Consider the following 19,465-nt stretch of genomic DNA (forward strand, 5'->3'; position numbering starts at 1 on the left):
TTCTACCAATTTATGTCCTAGTCTTTACTTTATTATTATTATTTTTTAAGTAGGCTCCATACCCAGTTTGCAGCTATAGCTTGGTCTTTAAATCCTTGGTATCCACATACCGTGGTACAGAGGTCTGAAATCATCATTACTCTGCTGATGATTAAGGGACTTTGTTTATTCAGAGTAACGATTCTGAATAAAATCTGGCCTATGGTCTAAGCCAGGCTTAACCATGAGACATAAAGAAGGTCTCCATGGGGAGGGGTAGAAAAAACACCCCGAACACCAGATGGTAGCATTTTACTATCAACAAAATGCTGGCTTTATGGGCTCACAGAAAGAACTTTCTCATATTCAAAATGGTAGCACTGAATTTATGAATAGATTTTGTATAAAATTCTATGACAAATCCATTCAGAGCTAGGGGCTTGGCTTTGTAGTGCTATCTTAACCCTCAATAAATCTGGAACGTTTAAAGGCTATTAAATTAACATTTCCCTGATCTGGCACCTGTAGTCAAGTTAATTTGTCAAAAACATTTCTACAGTTTGTCACTGGACACTGTATTTTCTGACAAGTTAAGTTTAAAATAAAATTGACAAAATCTCATTAATTTCCTCTGAATCACCAACGTTGGTTCCATTAAGCTTTTATTATTAAGAACGTCAACTGTCACTCTTTTTTTAACAAGGTCAAGTTCTGATGTGGGTATTTCCAGGATCCTTATTATATTAATAGGAGCTAGTAAAGCAGTGCAGTGTGGTGGTTAAAGGCATTAAGTTGTGTAGTCAGAAAGAACTGGGTTCAATTCCCAGCAAAGCCATTTACTGTGTGTCCTTGGACACAATTTAATTTAACCTCTCTGAGTCACTATTTCCACATGGAAACCGATTATAAAAGTACCACCTCATGGAGCTATTCAAAGGATTCAATGATACACTATGCGTATTAAAAGCACTTAGGACTGTGTCCAGTCCATACTGAATGCTCAAGAAATGCTGGCTGTTTAGGTTTCTTTCCCCCCTGCTTTTACATTCACAGGCGTAAAAACAAACAAAAAACCCCACAAAACCTTATTGCCACTCACAGATATTTTAAATGGCAAAGAATTTTAAGACTCATCCCCTCTAGAACCTTTTCATCAAATGGCTGTCCTACAACTTCTCCTGATACCTTCGCTGATGAAGTCCCCGCCACCACCAGAGGCAGACACTTAGCTTCAGTCTCTAGGCAAACAGTTCTGATGGCTAAAACATGTTTCCATCCACTGAGGTACACTCTGCAGATTTTACCCACTGATCTTCGTTCTAGCCCTCAGGACACTGAAACTAATCTAACTCCACTTCTACAGACACCCTTCATATATCTGAGAGCCTCAAACAAAATAACTTTGTTACTAAGTACCATGGAATGAGCAAGACTATAACTATAATCCTTTTAAGAGTATAATACGGATTGGAAAATACCACTTCCATTTGTTTTTCTTAGGCTAGTGATTTTCATAATTTTTCTTTTGACAGTATCTATGGTAAACGGAAATCTATAGTCTTGGACCCAAAACAGGAAAGGGAGTTGTTGCTCTCAGTAAAGGTTTCCTCTATTAAAGATAAATCCTCCATATTTTGATACGCTGACAGAGTCTTCTTCTACTTTTGAAAAAAATAAAATCCCTACTGCTCTTGGTTTAAACAATCTAACTGTTAGCAAGTGAAATTTGAGTAATAGCCTGGAAAAATTCTTTTGTTTGAAGATACCAACTTGTTCAAATACAGGTTAAGAAATTTTACAAAAGGGGGGGAGGATAAAGGTAAAAAATGAAAGCTTACCTATAAATTGCATCAGGAATAACACCCATTTTCTCAAAGTCTTAAATTCAGAAAGCAGTTCCTGATACTGTCGGTTTTTACCATCATGGGTTATATTTGCTTGGTAACTCTTTGCAGAGTCTACAGAACTGGTCTGGATCGTGGCCCTGCCAGCCTCGAGCTGTGCAACCTTCGGCAAGCCCATAACCTCTCTGAAAGTCAATTTCCTTAGCCATAAGACAGAAATGGAATGGCAGGATGTATAAAATAAAAATAAAGCATGTTAAAAAACACTTTGAACTGCAAACTGTTACACAGATGTCAGTTATTTCTCATTGTTACCCAAGTTGTTCATCAGACCAGGCAGATCTTTAGATAAATCGTCCCTTCGAATAAACAAAATTGAGAAGCAGACGCAAAAGGGAAAGGTCTCTAACTCAGTCATTAAGAGAGAAAAGCCACTGCATCCTCTTCTCCTCCAGCCTGGGGTTGGTTACAGCACATGCCAGAAGGTGCTCTCGCACAAGTACAATCCAGCCATCTTAAAGCATAATGGAATGTAAAGTGTCCATTTTGAATTTTCATAGCCATTGTGGGATTCTTTAGATCATTAATGTTACACAGCACTTTGCATTTAATTATACAAACAATGGCTTCTATAATGATGATAATATCAGGGAAAAGTAATTTGCATGAACTAAGCCCCATCACCTAGGGTAAGTATAGGGACCTCTTCATTATTAAATCATTTATATAATAAAATCAATATGCTTTAAAAGTAAAAATAGGTTTTTTAAAACCATAAAGAAGAGTTACATGTTTTAAACTCTATCAATTACCATAATATAATGAGTCTTTTTAAGATTTAATATCAACTTTTAAAATTAAAACTCAATGGAGAATGTATACTTGGCTCCATTACTAAATGATGTATCTCTAGAAAAGGTTACAGTACAGCTATTATCATTCTCCTAAATTATGTGGAAAAGTTGGTACAACCCTCCACTACCCCCAAGGACAATTTGATTCCAGATATAGTGAAGTATTTTGAGAATATAAAATTGTATAACTATTGAAGGAAATAATTCTGGTGCATATATCATATTCATTTCTTGCAGGGCTTTAGTTGATTAAACATTACAAATTTTTAAATGTCAATATACACTTTAAAAATTTCAATCTGTGTCCTTAATTCCGAACAGTTTTTAGAAACCCACAAATTTCTACACAGTATGTTCATGACTAAGTGTTTTATCACTTTAAGATTCAATATTTCTTAATGATATAATTCAAAACTTTTACTGAATCATTATTTAGTAAGTCATAAAAACCTCTTAAAATTAATCTTTCATGCACATCTAGCTTATCCAAAGTTAGAATTTAATTAGATGGTCTTGCCACAAATGGGCTTACTACTTTATTTGCTCAATCAGTATATGTCTCTTCAGTAATTGTAATTAATTCAAATCCCTGACTCACCTCCTAGCAAACAATGTAAAAACATCAGACAAAATGGAAATAAATAGCTTTACATTTCTCCAATTACGACATTCACTTTCATCCTCAAAATGCACATGTGAAATAACTGGGATAGGTGTTATTCTGTGTAGGAAAAGGCCACACAAAGAACCTATACCTCTGGTGACAGAGAAAGATGCTTGTCTGCAGCAAAAAATATATTATGGTTTTGACATTATGAAAACGATACAATGCCGAACAGCCATTTGAGAAAGTTTGCTTTTAATAGTTTTCAAATACATGTTGAAATACAAAGAGCAGCAAGAAAAAGAAGAGCTAAATTATTATTTATTTAGAACGATACTTCCTTTGGGAAAGATTCACTTCTAAGTATATACAAAATTTACAATTGAGAAGCAGCCCAAAAACCCACTGAGCCACCCAGGCGCCCCAGAAAACTTCATTTTTATTCATTCTTTCATTCATTCATTCATACATTTTTGGAGAGAGAGAGGGAAGGAGACAGAGACAGAATGCAAGCAGGGGGAGGGACAGTGGAGGGAGAGAGAATCTTAGGCAGGCTCCACACCGAGCGTGGAGCCCGATGTGGGGCTTGATCTCATGACCCTGAGATTATGACCTGAGCCAAAATCAAGAGTTGGATGCTTAACTGACTGATCTACCCAGGCACCCACCCCCTCAAGAAAACTTTATTTTTAAAAGTGAGAGGACAACAGGATCCACTGGATAAAACTGTCAGCACCAAGTAGTTTAAAAAATTAAAAGCCCTCCACCAGTCACACTGCTCACAATTAGGTAATCAGCCTAACAACACAAAGGGAAAGCTAGCCAGCTACAGAGCAGACAGCCTTAATGGGAGGTGGGACTAGGCACCAAGACACCATTCCTCTGAATGCAGCCCCTTGTGCTGGCCCCACAGTGCTCTCTGCAAAGGGCAGGTCACAAGTGCTGCCTGCCGTTGGTCGGACACCTACCAGGGTCCAACTACTTTTCATACATTATCTCGTTTAATGCACCCAATAGTCCTATGAGGTTTGCTCGCTCCCTTTTAAAGCGGGAGAATGAGAGATTCAGGAAGCAGTAGGCTGCTGCAAATCCCTCAGCTAGGACGGGGGAACATCATGCTAACCTAGGTCTGTTGAACTCTAAAACCTTACCCTCTTGCTGACTTTCATCCCCAAGAACTCTGGGATAAGCCTGGGTATTTAAGGAAAATCATAAAGGCTACAGGTTCATGCTGCAGCCACTGTTTTAGATCTGGGAGTCCTGGACAGTAGATCGGAAATAGCCTTCTGGCTGAGACCCACACATCAGGTCTGAGCCTCTCTTCCTGTGGCCCTGCCTGTCACATGCATGTGATGCTCTGCAGAGACCACTGCTACTAGAGGGACACTAGGATACCCGCTTCCAGGAGCAGTTACCTCTCATGTACAGGCAGAAGGCAGAAACTATTTTGGATTTCCTTGCCTTTGGGCTCATAGAAGGGGCTCTATAAATCCTCACTGATTATGTTTCAGAGGTAAAACACATGGCAACACTAGATCCACAAAGAGGAGGCAGAACCCTCTGCTCTTGTTTCCAAAAAGCAGCAGTCCAGTACCAACTGAGGAGCCCCAGAGAATCCTTCCTCCTGGATTCAGAGTCTCATCAGTAATTGTGAGGTGTATCTATTACTGAATGTGGCTACCCAGGTGACAGTACCCAAATGTGCTCTGATGATGAAAGGAGGGAAATAACAACGCGGTCCCCGGAGAGCCCGGCAAACAGCGTATGACATCAACGTGGCATCAAGCTCCAACACAAGCAAAAGGTCTGGTGAGACAAAGGCTCATCTCAGGTTGCAATTCTCTGTGGAAACGGGCAGCCCAAGACCTGCTCACTTGCAGAAACTGACAAGGCACTGGGGTACCTGGGTCTCCTGGGTTTCACCTCAGCCCCCTGGCATTATTTCCCTCGTGTTCATCCTGAGCCTTAGTCTAATCTCCTCTGAGGTCCTAACTAAACCAGACACAGGGAGAGTCGGGATTTTATCTTATTAAAATAGATATGGCTAATTTGTCTTTTCAAATTCATTTTAAATTAAATTGGATTTCCTCGGAAGGCTGCTAGGTCAGTTCCCCTGCTGCGAATGCAGGACAAAGGTTAATTGCACGCCCTTCACCAGCTCTTCTGCTCTCCTGGGCAGGCTCTGATAACCTGCCCCCGAGAGGTGGGGAAGGCTTTGGTTTATTGGGTGATAATGTTGCCATTAAAGCCATTTACCATTATGCCAAGAAACATTTTATTTTATTATTTTTACTAAATAACAAGATATGATAGCAATAACAAGAATGAAATGCAATTATGTTACCAACTGATGGTTAGTTACTCTCAAGCACAAAACCCACAGAATAGGACCTAACCTATTTGCTTCCCTAAAAGGCCCCAATACATGCAAAAGTATACACCCTCCTACAACCAACTGTTTTCTGGTTCCAGTGTGAAATTCCATTAACGTTTTCACTTAATTTATCTCATTTAAACTGTCTATGTTCATGAAAATTTAACCCAGTAATTCCCTGTTATACAAAGCATAACAAAGTATGAATATTTAAATACAATGTAAATAAAACACTTTATCAATTATATTTTTGTATTCTAAATTAGTGACTTCACTTAGCATGTCTGCCTTGCACAGCACCACACTATTTTTCAATTAAAGGTCCAGATGTTTCAAAGGCTCCAGTAGGCAAAGGCAGTTATGAGAAATGCTTTATCTGCATTGTAATCATCACCACCACATCAGCTCCAGGCTGCATTAACATACTCATGTTTTATTCCAGCTCCCTTTCTAACAGAGCAGGTAATTATACAACACAGCAAAGAAACACAATCCTAAGAGCTGGACAATTTCCGTACAGACATCCACCTGAGCAACACATTTTCATACATAATCTTAAAATCTGAGGGAACTGCTTATTAGAAACAGTTGACCATTCAGAGTAATGTTTTAAAAATAAGAGTGAATCACAAACATACCAAATTTGGCCCCAAATACTCTCAAAGCGCAGGAAGCCTTGCATAGACACATTTATGTATACTGAACACCAACCAGAAGCTTGTGTGTATGAAAATCATGATTATTTGTTATAATCTAAATCATTTATACTCATTTTTAATGCCAGTGTTATCTCTTAAATAAGTCAAGTCTCTTTTTGTTCTTCCTATCCAAAAGTGACAATTCACCTGAGCTGAGACTGAATAAGGAGAGCCATTGTCCCTGTACCTATTAGATAAAAAATAACGAGGGCAGAACAAAACGCAATTCTGACTGCTGCAACGAACATGCTATTTCATTTATTACTTAATTAAATAACTCCCTTTCCCCCAAATGGAAAAGAATACCCTGTAAGAAATACTGCTTTGCTTAGTAAACACAGTATAATCTAATGGGAAAATATAGTTCCTCGTTGTTAAGAAAAACTAACAAAATCACTTTAATTATAATTTTTAAAAATTATTCTACCCATATTTTTGTATTTTGAAATACTCCGAGAGGAAATGTCCCAATGAAGATGCTATTCAAAAGATAAATGCCTTTACAAACATTAAAACCTCCGCTGGGTCAAATCCTGGCAGGTAACACTTCAGCATCTGAAAGCAGACAGCTTCCGTTCCTTTCTGAAGGAACCTTAGGTGGAACATTTTTAATACATCACCATGTCACTTTTTAATGTGCCCCAATCTATTAACCACATGGCAAACTAACAGGGATTTTTAAAATATGGGTTTTATGGCTTTGTGCTGGTGATTAATTAAATAAATAGCCACTGTTTCACAAATCATCCCTCTAATTAGTCTAAAACAGACACTTTGCATTCACTGGTACCGCCGCCATCTGAAGCTCACAGAAGGGCAGGAGTGGTGCGGCACGGTCGCATCTCTGCACTTTGGAGCCCACTGTCGCGGGCTCCGTGGCTGGCATCCCACCCGGCCACCCAAAGGCAGAGGTGCCATCTTTGCAGGTGCTGCAGTCAGCTGGAATTTGATTCCAGCTGCTCAGAAAAGATGTTCTCCTTAATTATTTTCCCTTACCCTAAAGGAAACAATGGAACAACAAAGGAATAAAAGTGCAACCTCCAGCTGCAAACCGATAAGGTTTCACCAACACAGTTCCTAGACTGAGTAAGAAAGTTGGTTCTGGTTACCTCGTTTAGGAATAAGTATGGTGCTAGGTCAAACAGGCTTTCTTTAGAACTCAAAACATGCCATTCTCTTAAACTCAGACATAAAGGAATTACTTCCAAATCTTATTACTTAAAAGACTGAGGTCACTTCTAAAAGCTGATAGGAATTCAATCTAACTTGTTTTAGTAGAATATTTTTAAAAATGGTAATTCCTCTGAAAGCAAATTAAACTTAGAGATAATTTTTAGTGCCAGGAAAAAAAAAATCAAATGGGAATATCTAGAGAATCCAATTTTCTTCAGGAAATACATTAATCAGTTTCTTAATCTTAGAATTTAAACTTCATTAGGTAGGCTTAGAGAAAGGAAGGAAGGAAGGAGAGAGTCAGTGGATGGGAAAAACGGAAGGAAGAAGGAATGAACAGAGGGAGGAAAGGAAGAAGGAAAAGAAAAGGGGAACAGGTAAGGGGGAAGGGAATAGGCAAGAAATGGGAAAATTCCCTAGGAGTAACAGGCCCAAGTGTGCTACAGAGTATTCTATAGAAAGGCTGTCCTCATTTACCCTCTAGGAGACCCTTTCTAAGAATGGGAGGAAATGGGGTATAGTAAAAAAAACATCTGGTCCCTGAAGCAAGATAGACTAAAGGGTCCTATGCTCTTGGCTAAATCATATAATCCTGTTTAGCCTCAGTTTCCTTCCATACTGTACAGGATTTTAGCCCTTACTCTACATAAATTATATAGGGACATGAGAGGCTGTGACTAAAGCATCTAGCATACTCCTTGCACAGAATGATCAATAAATGGTGGGCATGATGGTGGCCATGAAATGAGTTGAAAGCAGACTTTAAGTTACTTATTTTCACCCTCCAGCACCTTTGTGAAAGAGGCTAGGTGACTGTACCAACACTGCACCTGCTATATTTCAAACATGAAAAAGAGAGACGAAAGCAGAAAATGTACATGAACACAGAATTACCATATACACTCACTGTACTGAAGAAAACCCAAATCCCCATCAGCTAAGAAGAAATAGTGTAGTTTCTTTAACTTTCACCTTTAAAGGGCACAGAGATAGGGGAAGGGTGTTTCTGAGACTGTTTATGTGGCTGAAATTGGAAGGAAAATGAATGAACTTTCTGAAGATGTGGAGAAAAAGGAACACTTGTACACTGTTGGTGGGAATGCAAACTGGTGCAGCCACTGTGGAAAACAGTGTGGCAGTGCCTCAAAAAGTTAAACAGAAAACTAACCTACATTCTAGCAATCGCATCACTGGGTATTTACCCAAACAATAAAAAACACTAATTCAAAGGGATACACCCCTACGTTTAGAGAAGCATTATCTTCGAGAGCCAAGATATGGAAGCAGCCCAAGTGTCCATAAATTGGTGAATGGATAAAGAAGATGCGGCACGTATGTGTGATTACACACACACACACACACACCAATATATACACACAGTGGAGTATTATTCAGCCATTAAAAAAAATAATGCAATCTGCCATTTGCAATGAATTCGATGGAGCTAGAGAGTATTAGGATAAACCAAGTAAGTCAGTCACAGAAAGGCAAATACATATGATTTTACTCACACGTGGATTTAAGAAACAAAACAAATGAGCACAATGGAAAGAAAGGGGGACAGACAAGCCAAGAAACAGACTCTTAACTATAGAGTACAAACTTATGATTACAAGAGGGGAAGAGGGTGGGGGGAAATGGATGCAAGAGGCGACAGGGATGAACGAGGGCACTTGTCATGATGAGCACCAGGTGATGTATGAAGTGTTGGGTCACTACACTGTATACCTGAAACTAAGATAACACTGTATGTTAACCACCTGGAATTAAAATAAAAACTTTGAAAAAAAAGAAAAGAAAAGAAAATGATTGAGCTTTAGATTCAACAAGATCTGGCTTGAAATCTGGCTTCATTACTTAGTAGATGTGTAAATTCAGGCATGTTTGTTCAACTCTGAGCGCCTCAGTTTCTCCTTCCCCAAACGGGGAAAGTAATATATACTTCATAGGGAAGCTGGGAAGAATGAATGAATTAGCACAGTAAGCACTCTGGCATATATTAGACATTCGAATAGTTTCTATTACATTAAGCTGAATCACTTTAAACTGATGCCAGTCATAGTTTATTACCTACAAAAATTGTAATTCCACATGGTTTCACTTAATACTACAGTGACTGAGATAGTAAGTAGGCGTGAACTGGAAAAACAAGTGAACATTCTCAAGAATGCAACGAATTGAATTATACTCCTATCAAGATAGCAAGGCAACTAACAAATAAAAGGGGTGTGTGTGCGTGTTTGTGTGTGTATGTGTGTGTGTGTGTGTGTTAATTATCAAGCCCACCACAGGGCTTGAACTCACAACTCTGAGATCAAGACCTGAGCTGACATAGAGAGTTGGATGCTTAATCCACCAAGCCACCCAGGTGCCCATAAAAGGTATCTTTTAAGACTGGCTCATGATTCCAATAATATAGTAGCTAATATTTATTAAAAACTTACAACATGGCAAATACTATCCCATATATTTGATGTCTATAATATTAGCTTAGGTAATCCCAGAAGAACTCCGCAAAACAGATTCAACTATTCTTCCCATTTTACAGAAGAAATGGAAGCCTGAAGAAATGAAGTAACTTGTTCAATGTCACACAGCTGGTAAAGCCATGTCAACCTGGAGCTAACTCCTGAGCCCCAGTTCTTACTCACCAATTCAAATTGCCTCTGAACATTGCAAAGCTGCATGTTTTGCTTTTAGTAAAATTATGGTTGGGAAAGGGACCAGAATAGGTATTTTTCCAAAGAAGATACACAAATATGGCCAATAAACACGACAAGATGCTCAACATCACCAGGTAGAAGGAAAATGCAAGTAAAAACTACAATGAGATAGCAACTCATACCCATCAGGATGGCTACTATCAAAAAACCCCAGAAAACTGCAAGTTGGTGAGGATGTGGAAAAACTGGAAACCTTGTACACTACTGGTGGAACAGTAAAATGGTAGCGCCTCTGTGCAAAACAGTATGGAGGTTCCTCAAAAAATTAAAAACAGAACTACCAAATAACCCAGCAATTCCTCTTCTGGGTATACACACAAAAGAACTGAAAGCAGGGGCTTGAAGAAGCATATGTACACGCATGTTCACTGCAGCATTCTTCATAATAGCTAAAACATGGAAACAACCCAAGTGCCCATTGACAGATGAATGGATAAGCAAAATGTGGTATATACATACAATGGTGTGTTTCTCGACCTTAAAAAGTAGAGAAATTCTGCAATATGCTACAACATGGATGAACTCTGAGGATTAGGCTAGGTGAAATAAACCAGTCACAAAAAGACAAATACTGTACGATTCCACATATATGAAATACTTAAAGGAGTCAAAATCACAGACACAGAAAGTAGAATGGTAGTTGCCAAAGGCTGGGGTGGAGGGGGAAAGGGGAGTTACTGTTTAATGGATACAGAGTTTCATTTTTACAAGATGAAAAGAGGAAGACAGACAGTGGTGATGGTCATACAGTAGTCACCTCTTACCAGCAGTTTCGCTTTCTACAGTTTCAGTTACCTGTGGTCCGCTGTGGTCCCAAAGCAGATGGATCCTCCTTCTGAAACGCTGTCAGAAGGTCAATAATAGTAGCCTAACGCACATCACAATGCCTATGTCACTCACCTCACTTCATCTCATCATGCAGGCATTTTATCAAGTCACATCATCCCCAGAAGGGTGAGTACAATAAGGTATTTTGAAAGAGAGAGAGACTACATTCAAATAACTTTTTTTTTAGTTTTATAACTCATTTAATGGCAACTGGTAATCATCAATTAGCAATGGTTATTTTCAAAAGTTACTACACTAGCTGTGCTGTCATTTCTCCAGGATGATCAGATACCTAGAGTCACAGACATTTCCCACATATGATGCACTGTATAAATCTGACTTGGTTTATCACCAGCATTGATAAAACCAGATGGAGGGAAAGAACTAGGTCTGGGGACATATGCATGGTCTTAATATATCAAATGTTTAGCCTGCCCTGATTATTACAAAATCAGAGCAGTAAGAATATTCACAAACTTACAGTATATTGTTATAGTTGTTCTATTTTATTATTGTTAATCTCTTAGTGTGCCTAATTCATAAATTAAACTTTATCTAGGTATGTATGTATAGAAAAAAACCCCAATAGTACATACGGGGTTCAATACTGTCGGCAGTTTCAGGTATCCACTGGGGGGTCCTGTGGGTAAGGGAGGACTACTGTATGATAGGATGAATGCATTTAATACCACTGAACTGTACATTTCAAACTGTTTAAGATGGTAAAACAAAACAACAACTTTAAAAAACTGTATGATGATAAGAAGCAAATTCTTTACAAACCACTTTCTGGGCCATCCAAAGGATGGACATATCAGAAGGGAAGCAAGCCCCAGAAGGGAGAGTATCTCATACCAGCACCTGCAGTGACTAGGATGGTGCTACATTAAAAAGCTCCATGGCATTCTAGGGAACCACTTCTCCCATATCATAGTGTTGTTTAAAAAGAAAAAAAAAAAAAATGCAGACACGCATCGAAATCTGCAGAAAAAATCCTAAAGTTTTAATCAAACAGCTGCTATGTTCCCATTATGTTACAGTCAAACCTTTTCACTGTGACAAAGGCAGCAGAGCGTTTCATTTATTTGTTCATTTATCTACTTATGTTTACATCTTACTTCCTGAATCCTTTCATGTACACAGTGCATAAGTCATCACAGAAAGGGAAATGGCACTGACAGTGGATGCTATGAATCCGCTCCCTTTAAAAAAAGAATTCAAGTCAAGGAAATCCCCAAACGCCATGCTTTCAAAGCCAGGATTGTAAAAGCAATCACACTTGCATTTAAGGCTTCTTGGAGCCGCCTCTGTGGCACCAAAACCCACCAAAGATAAAGATGTTTGTGCTAAGTTGGGAAAGTGGAGACATCAGCATTTCTGCCTTCAGCCCATTATTTCTGCTCTCCAGACAGCACCTGATAAAGCATCGAGAGTGTTCTCTTCTGCGCAGACACTGCTCCTGTGAAGCCTGTGTTCGGGGGCTTTCCCTGGGGTTTCCTTTCCGACAATTGCAGCAGAGACTCTGAGAGGAGCCCAAACGAGCTGCCTTAACCTTCCCGTAAACTGATATTTCCATAGAGGATTAAGACAAACGTTTCAAATAAGCCAATTTCCTTTACTAAAAAACTAAAGTGACAATAGTAGTACCAAGAGAAATATACACAGACAATGAAAAGACACACTTTTCTTGTCTTTGGGCATGCAAAAATACAGAGCAAAAGGTTAGAAGGAGGTGGACTACACGATTCCCTCTTATTTCTGATGCTTTACACTGGAGCCTAATGAAAAGTTGTACAAGAATTTCACGAGGCCTGGTCTACCGGGGGAAGAGGAAAAAAGTCTAAATGCTTCATATTATCTGATATATGCTGATGCTGCATGGTATATATTTCTGTATTCCTGTTTATTATAGATTTTTCTATTCTGAAGAAAACAACTGTATCTCTTATCTAATAAGGTACTTCCAGAACTCTGGGGATACCAAACAGTTCCTGTTGAACTGGTAAGAATGAAAATCCCTAACAATCCTTGAGGTCCCAATAGAAGGGAACAAGCATCCTTCTCCTAAAGTATGCTATGCAGCTCCCGTGGGCCACAGGAAGTGAGAACTCCCTCTGGTCCAAAGAGGCAGGGATATATATGCTCCCAGACTAACTAAACAGAGCACAAAAGAAAAAGCCAGAGCAGAGAAGATCTTTATTAAATCCAAGTCCTGGAAAGCCGAGAGGAGTCAGAGGGCCTTCTTGGCTTTGCTCACCTGCCAAGCCTCATACTGCTTTTCTCCTCATCTTCTGATACTATGGTACCTGTCTTGCTTTTCCCTTTATGGTTGTGTCTCCCACATACCCATATTTAGTTTTACACTATTACATGTATAATGTGAGATATTTCACATTTAACACTCTGTATTAACACCTTGAACACTTCTGGAAAGAGAATGGCTAAAATTAAGAACAGCTAACATTTACTCTATGTGTCAGGCACCAGGCTGAGCCCTTCACATATATTACCTCTTTTGATCCTCAAAACTGCCCTTACTTATTCCATTTTACAGATAAATAAATATTAAGAAGTTAAAGAAATCATAAAAGTCACATAGCTAGTGAGAGAACTCAGATGGAAACCCAGGTCCTAAGGGACTCGAAAGACCACAATACTTAACTTATTATAATTTGCCCCAAAACCAGTGTATATTTTTAAAGCTTTCTTGGGAGGGAAAAAGCCTTGTATTATATTTTGAATCAACATTTTCATGAAATCAAGAACAATGACATATTTATGCATAAACTGTCTCTATCTTTTTCATCCTTCTAAAATACTCTTTCTACAACATTTAAGACAAAACATTAAAAAAAATGTTCTAGATTACTTAAGAACTTCTAATTCAGCCATATAGCAAAATATGTACCCTGACCAACAATCTAATGAAGAACAACTAAAGAACTTGACAAAATGTAAAAATATTCATTTTACCTAGTTCAACAGGTTGGCAGTGTTTGAGGAATTCACAAAGGCCCCAAAATTAAGTGAAATGGGCAACCCAGAAAAGAAAACACAACACAATTTTTGCCAATATTGATGGTATTTACCAAACAAAGTGATATGAAGTGTATACTTTCCTGGTCAGGTGGATACCCAGTAGAGCCCATCCATAATCCGTAATAAAGCTGGAACCCCAAAGACCTACATGTGAAAGTAAATTAGAATTAAGGTCCCCCACATGACAAGGGAAAATTTCATGTCCCAAACAAAAAAAAAATTTTTCTCCTGAGAATTTATAACCACAACTTTCATATAAGATTTTCATGCCGAATTCATATTACCTGATGGATGGACCAGAAAGAATCCAATCAAGAATTTAAAGTTATCCTGGGGGAGCCTGGCTGGCTTAGTCAGTAGAGCATGCAACTCTTGATCTCAGGGTTGTGAATTTGAGCCCCATGTTGGGTACAGAGATTACTTAAAAAGATAAAATAAATGGAAGGAAGGAAGGAAGGAAAAGGAAAACGAAAAGGAACAGGAAAAGCAAAAGCAAAAGGAAAGGAGGGAGAGAGGGAAGGAAGGACCAACCTACGTAAGCAAGTTAGTTAGTTGTCCTGGGCTGTTAGTAACCCCAGGTACCAGGCTAAAGCTAACAAAGCCTTGTAGGAGAAACCTACATGACTCAGTAATCTCAAAAGAAAAGTTGCAGAAAATAAGTTGTTACAGCCTCAAATCATAAAACATAGAAAAGCATTACGTAAGAGGCCCACAAAGACTGGAGCCAACACAATGATCAGAAACAGAACATAAAATACAGGTTGAAAGAAAAATTTTAAAGTATTAAAAATATGAGTAAGAGCAAGAAACTGTAAAATCTCACCCAGGTTACGATCTGATATCATGGTTGGGGTAAGAGAATGTCAGTGTCCTTGGGAGATACAAGCTAAAATATTTAGGAGTGGATGGCAATTTTGAAATGGCTAAATAAAACATAAGTAAAGCAAATACGGAAAAATGTTAATAGTTAAACATAGGTGGTAGGTTTAAGGGTGTTCACTGAACAGTATACTACTAGGAAAATCATTATTAAACGTTTCATAGGGGCGCGTGGGTGGTTCAGTTGGTTAAGTGTCTGCCTTCGGCTCCGGTCATGATCCCAGGGTCCTGGGGTTGAGCCCCGCATCAGGCTCTCTGCTCCGCGGGGAGCCTGCTTCCTTCCTCTCTGCCTACCTCTCTGAGCAACTTGTGCTCTCTCTCTCTCTGTCAAATAAATAAATGAAATCTTAAAAAAAAAAAAAAAAGTTTCATAATAAAAAGTTTTAAAAATTACCAAACAGATTTTTAGAAGATCAAAATGGAATTTCTAGGAATGAAAAATACAATAACTAAAACTACAAGTGCAATGTATGGGTTCCATAGCTGAAAAGGGAATATGTGAACTGGAAGACGGAACTGCAGAAATTACCTAGAATGTAACCTGAAGAGACACAGGGAAAATATGAGAAGGAGGTTAAGAGACAGGGAAAATCAAGTAATATTCTAACAAGTTTAACTAGAATTTAAGAAGAGGAGGGAAGAATAAGGTGCAGAGGCAATGTCTAAAAAGAGAGTAGCTGAGAGTTTACAAAACTGGTAAAAAAGATACCACTGCACAGACTCAGAAAGTCCAGGGAAACCCAAAGAGGAAAAGCAAGGGAAAAAAAATCTGCATTAAACATGAAACTGCACATTTATCAGGCAAATATTAACCAAATGGAGCTTGTATAGCTATGAAAATGGGGAGGGGGTACCCTAGAGATAGTCCCAAATCACAAATAGTTCAATTTACCAGGAAGCAATAATTCTGAACTTGTATGAACCTAAAAACACAGCCTCCTAATATGTAAAAGAAAATCTGTCAGAACATTAAGGGAAAACAGGCAATCAACAAAGTGAAATATTCTAATGTATCTTTGTCTGATAGTGCAGGCAGATAAAAAATATCAATAAAGATACAGATTTTAACAACATTAACAGGTTTGACCTAATGGACATATTTAGAATCCTGCAACTAAGAGCAGCAGTTATTCTAGCATTCTTCCTGGGTTCACAGGTAATATTTATAAAAAGTGACCTACATCAGTGGACATAAAACCATATTCAACAAATTTCAAATAACTGGTATCATTAGGCCATCTTCTCTACCACAAAACAATAAAGTTAGAATAACTAAAAAGAAAAAGTATAAAACCTAATAGGTTTGGAAATTTAGAAACACATAAATAATTGATGTATCAAATAGGAAGTAATCGGTATAAAAAATACCTAGTGATAGCAGCAATGTCCACAATAGCCAAACTATGGAAAGAACCTAGATGTCCATCAACAGATGAATGGATCAAGAAGATGTGGTATATATACACAATGGAATACTATGCAGCCATCGAAAGAAATGAAATCTTGCCATTTGCGACAACATGGATGGAACTAGAGCGTATCATGCTTAGCGAAATAAGTCAAGCGGAGAAAGACAACTATCATATGATCTCCCTGATATGAGGAAGTGGTAATGCAACATGGGGGCTTAAGTGGGTAGAAGAAGAATCAATGAAACAAGATGGAATTGGGAGGGGGACAAACCATAAGTGACTCTTAATCTCACAAAACAAACTGAGGGTTGCTGGGGGGAGGGAGGTTGGGAGAAGGGGGTGGGGTTATGGACATTGGGGAGGGTATGTGCTTTGGTGAGTGCTGTGAAGTGTGTAAACCTGGTGATGCACAGACCTGTACCCCTGGGGATAAAAATATATGTTTATAAAAAATAAAAAATTAAAAATTAAAAAAAAAAGTTTCATGGAAAAAAAAAAAACCTAGTGATAGACATATCCAAAAAGTGTGAGATTATGAGATAAAGCTGAAGGAAGAAGGACCTGTACCTCTACATCAGGTAAAAAAAAAAAAAAAAAAAATACCTATGGCCATTTTGCAATTATACACTGACTAAGAGGAATACCAACACTTCAAGAACCGCTGGACATCATTGAAGCTAAAAATGGACCATGGCTATACTACAGTCCCATTCAGGAGTGGCCTTAAAAGACAACAGTAATACTGGCGTGCCTGGGTGGCTCAGTTGTTAAGTGTCTGCCTTCGGCTCAGGTCATGATTCCAGAGTCCTGGGACTGAGCCCCCATGTCATGCTTCCTGCTTGGTGGGAAGCCTGCTTCTCCCTCTTCTACTCCTCCTGCTTGCGTTCCCTCTCTCACTGTGTCTCTCTCTGTCAAATAAATAATAAAATTTTTTAAATCTTTAAAAAAAAAAAAAAGAGAGAGACAACAGTGATAGGGAATCTTCCCAATAGTCATGAGTTTAGGACATGTTTGTTCATCTTCCTTACGTCAAAGTGAAGGCTTGTGTCAGGAGGTTAAAATATGTAGACTCATGGGAACTTGGACCTCAGTAGAGTCCTCATTACCCTAACCAGTAAGAATGACTAACTGTGCGAATAACAATGGTTTATACTGAACACCTCCTTTCTTTCTAGGACTCTGGAATTTTGGTATATAGACAGAGGGTGCCCATGTGACATGCTTCCAATAGAAACTATGGGCACTGAGTCTCTAATAAGCTTTCCCAGTAGAAAATATTTTGTTCATATTGACATAACTCATTGCTGGGAAGAATTAAGCATGTCCTATGTGATGCCACTGAGAGAGGACTCTTAGAAGTGTAAACCTAGACCTCATCCCATATGCATTTTCCCTTTGTTGATTGTACTTTGTATCCTTCCGCTGTAATAAATCACAAATGTGAGTACAACTATATGCTGAGTCCTATAAATCCTCCTGGTAAATTGCTATCTGGGAAATTCTCAACACAGACTTGCTTTAATTTCAGCTAGTCTCTTTGTTATTGGTCTCTCCAATGCTGGCACAATGGACCCATGATTAGAGAAGCCATGGCGGCAGAGACTGAGACTATATACAGGCCCAACACCATTATTTCACACTCAACAAAGCTGATATTGCTACTGCCTACTGTCAAATATCCAACCTAACAGCAACAGAGAAAAATGCTGGGTCCCTAATACAGCATCATCACTAAGAAGACCAATCAGTCATTCGGTGGAAAGCTGAATGCACTGGATCCCTTCTACTCTGAGAGTGGTTTTGGGAGAGACTAGTACTTATGGGTTTGCACTTCCTGTCAGTAGTGCCTCAGCTAGCACCGATATCTCAGACTGTTTGATCCACCAAAGTGGCAGCCCACCTAATATTCCACCAGACTGAGGAATCCACTTTATAGCAAAGGAGATGTTAACAGTAGCATACAACCATGGGGTCCTTTGGTCATATCAGACACCACACTACCCAGAAGCTGTCAATGTATAAGAGTGACTGAACAACACATTGAAGGTACAGATAAGGCACTAGCTCACAGATTATACCCTGTAAGGCTGGGAAGCCATTTCCAGGATGTTATATATATACTAAAAATCAACAACCATTATATGGTATTTTGTCCCCAGCAGATAAAATACATGGTTCTAGGAACCAAGGAGAAGAAGCAAGATTAGCCATTATGGGGAATGCTTCCTATCTCTGGAAATCAGGGCTCTGTGGCTTTAGAGAACCTGGCAAGTGAGAACACTTCCACCAGGAGACACGGCAAAAGTCCCACTAAATGCTAGACTATGGCTGCCCCTCATGCTCCCTGTGTCAAGTGATATCAGGCAAGAAGAAAAAGCACAATCCTGACAGGAGTAATTAATTCTCATCAGGAGAAGGTAGGACCGCTGTTACATAATAGGCAGGAAGGAACACATCTGGCCAGGAAATCTTCTTGTGCATATTTTGTTCCTCTTTTGCCCAATTTTGCTGGTAAAGGACAAATGAAGCAGCCACAGCTTTTGACCAGGGACCTGGACCCTCAGGGATCAGGGTCTGAGTCATCATACTATGAAAGCCACCAGGGCAGCAGAAACACTAATTGAGACTGAAGGGACTAACATGGATACCTGAAGAGGTGGATGGCTATCAGTTGTGACCTTAGAAGCAGTTGCAGAAATGCAGACTACAGCTTATTCCACCTTCCTTGTATAATTTTCCCCAAAGAAAAGAAGCCCCCACAGATGCAAAGGAATGCTCCCAGAATTCTAAGAAGCAAATGAACACAAGTGGCACCAAGGGTAGTCCCTGGCTGCACCACCCAGATGCCATCCTCAGGAATGAAGGGCGGATTCTCCAACTGCTGGGATGGCTGCTATCAGCTGCTAGTCCTTTCTTGGAATTAAACAGGATGATAGAGCCTCCTTGTCCAAGACCACACCCCCTTTTCAGGGCAGCTAGGATTCAGTGACAAGTCGGATGCAAGGAATATAAAACCTCGCAGTCTTACCCCAACTTGCGGCAACCCTGAAGTGTCCTC

General features: G+C 39.1%; 1 protein-coding gene and 1 non-coding gene across 18 annotated transcripts in view; both read right to left on the reverse strand.

Moving 5' to 3' along the window:
* Window positions 1-19,465, reverse strand: part of MAPKAP1 (MAPK associated protein 1) — a 241,414-nt gene that overhangs the window by 142,818 nt on the left and 79,131 nt on the right. The window lies entirely within an intron of this gene.
* LOC123392837 lies at window positions 11,421-11,552 on the reverse strand. Its single transcript, XR_006607518.1, has one exon. It is a non-coding gene; the product is annotated as a small nucleolar RNA SNORA72 (small nucleolar RNA).

Source organism: Mustela putorius, unplaced genomic scaffold, assembly GCF_011764305.1.
Source record: "Mustela putorius furo isolate JIRA1106 unplaced genomic scaffold, ASM1176430v1.1 tig00000596_pilon_pilon_pilon, whole genome shotgun sequence".
Lineage (NCBI taxonomy): Eukaryota > Metazoa > Chordata > Mammalia > Carnivora > Mustelidae > Mustela > Mustela putorius.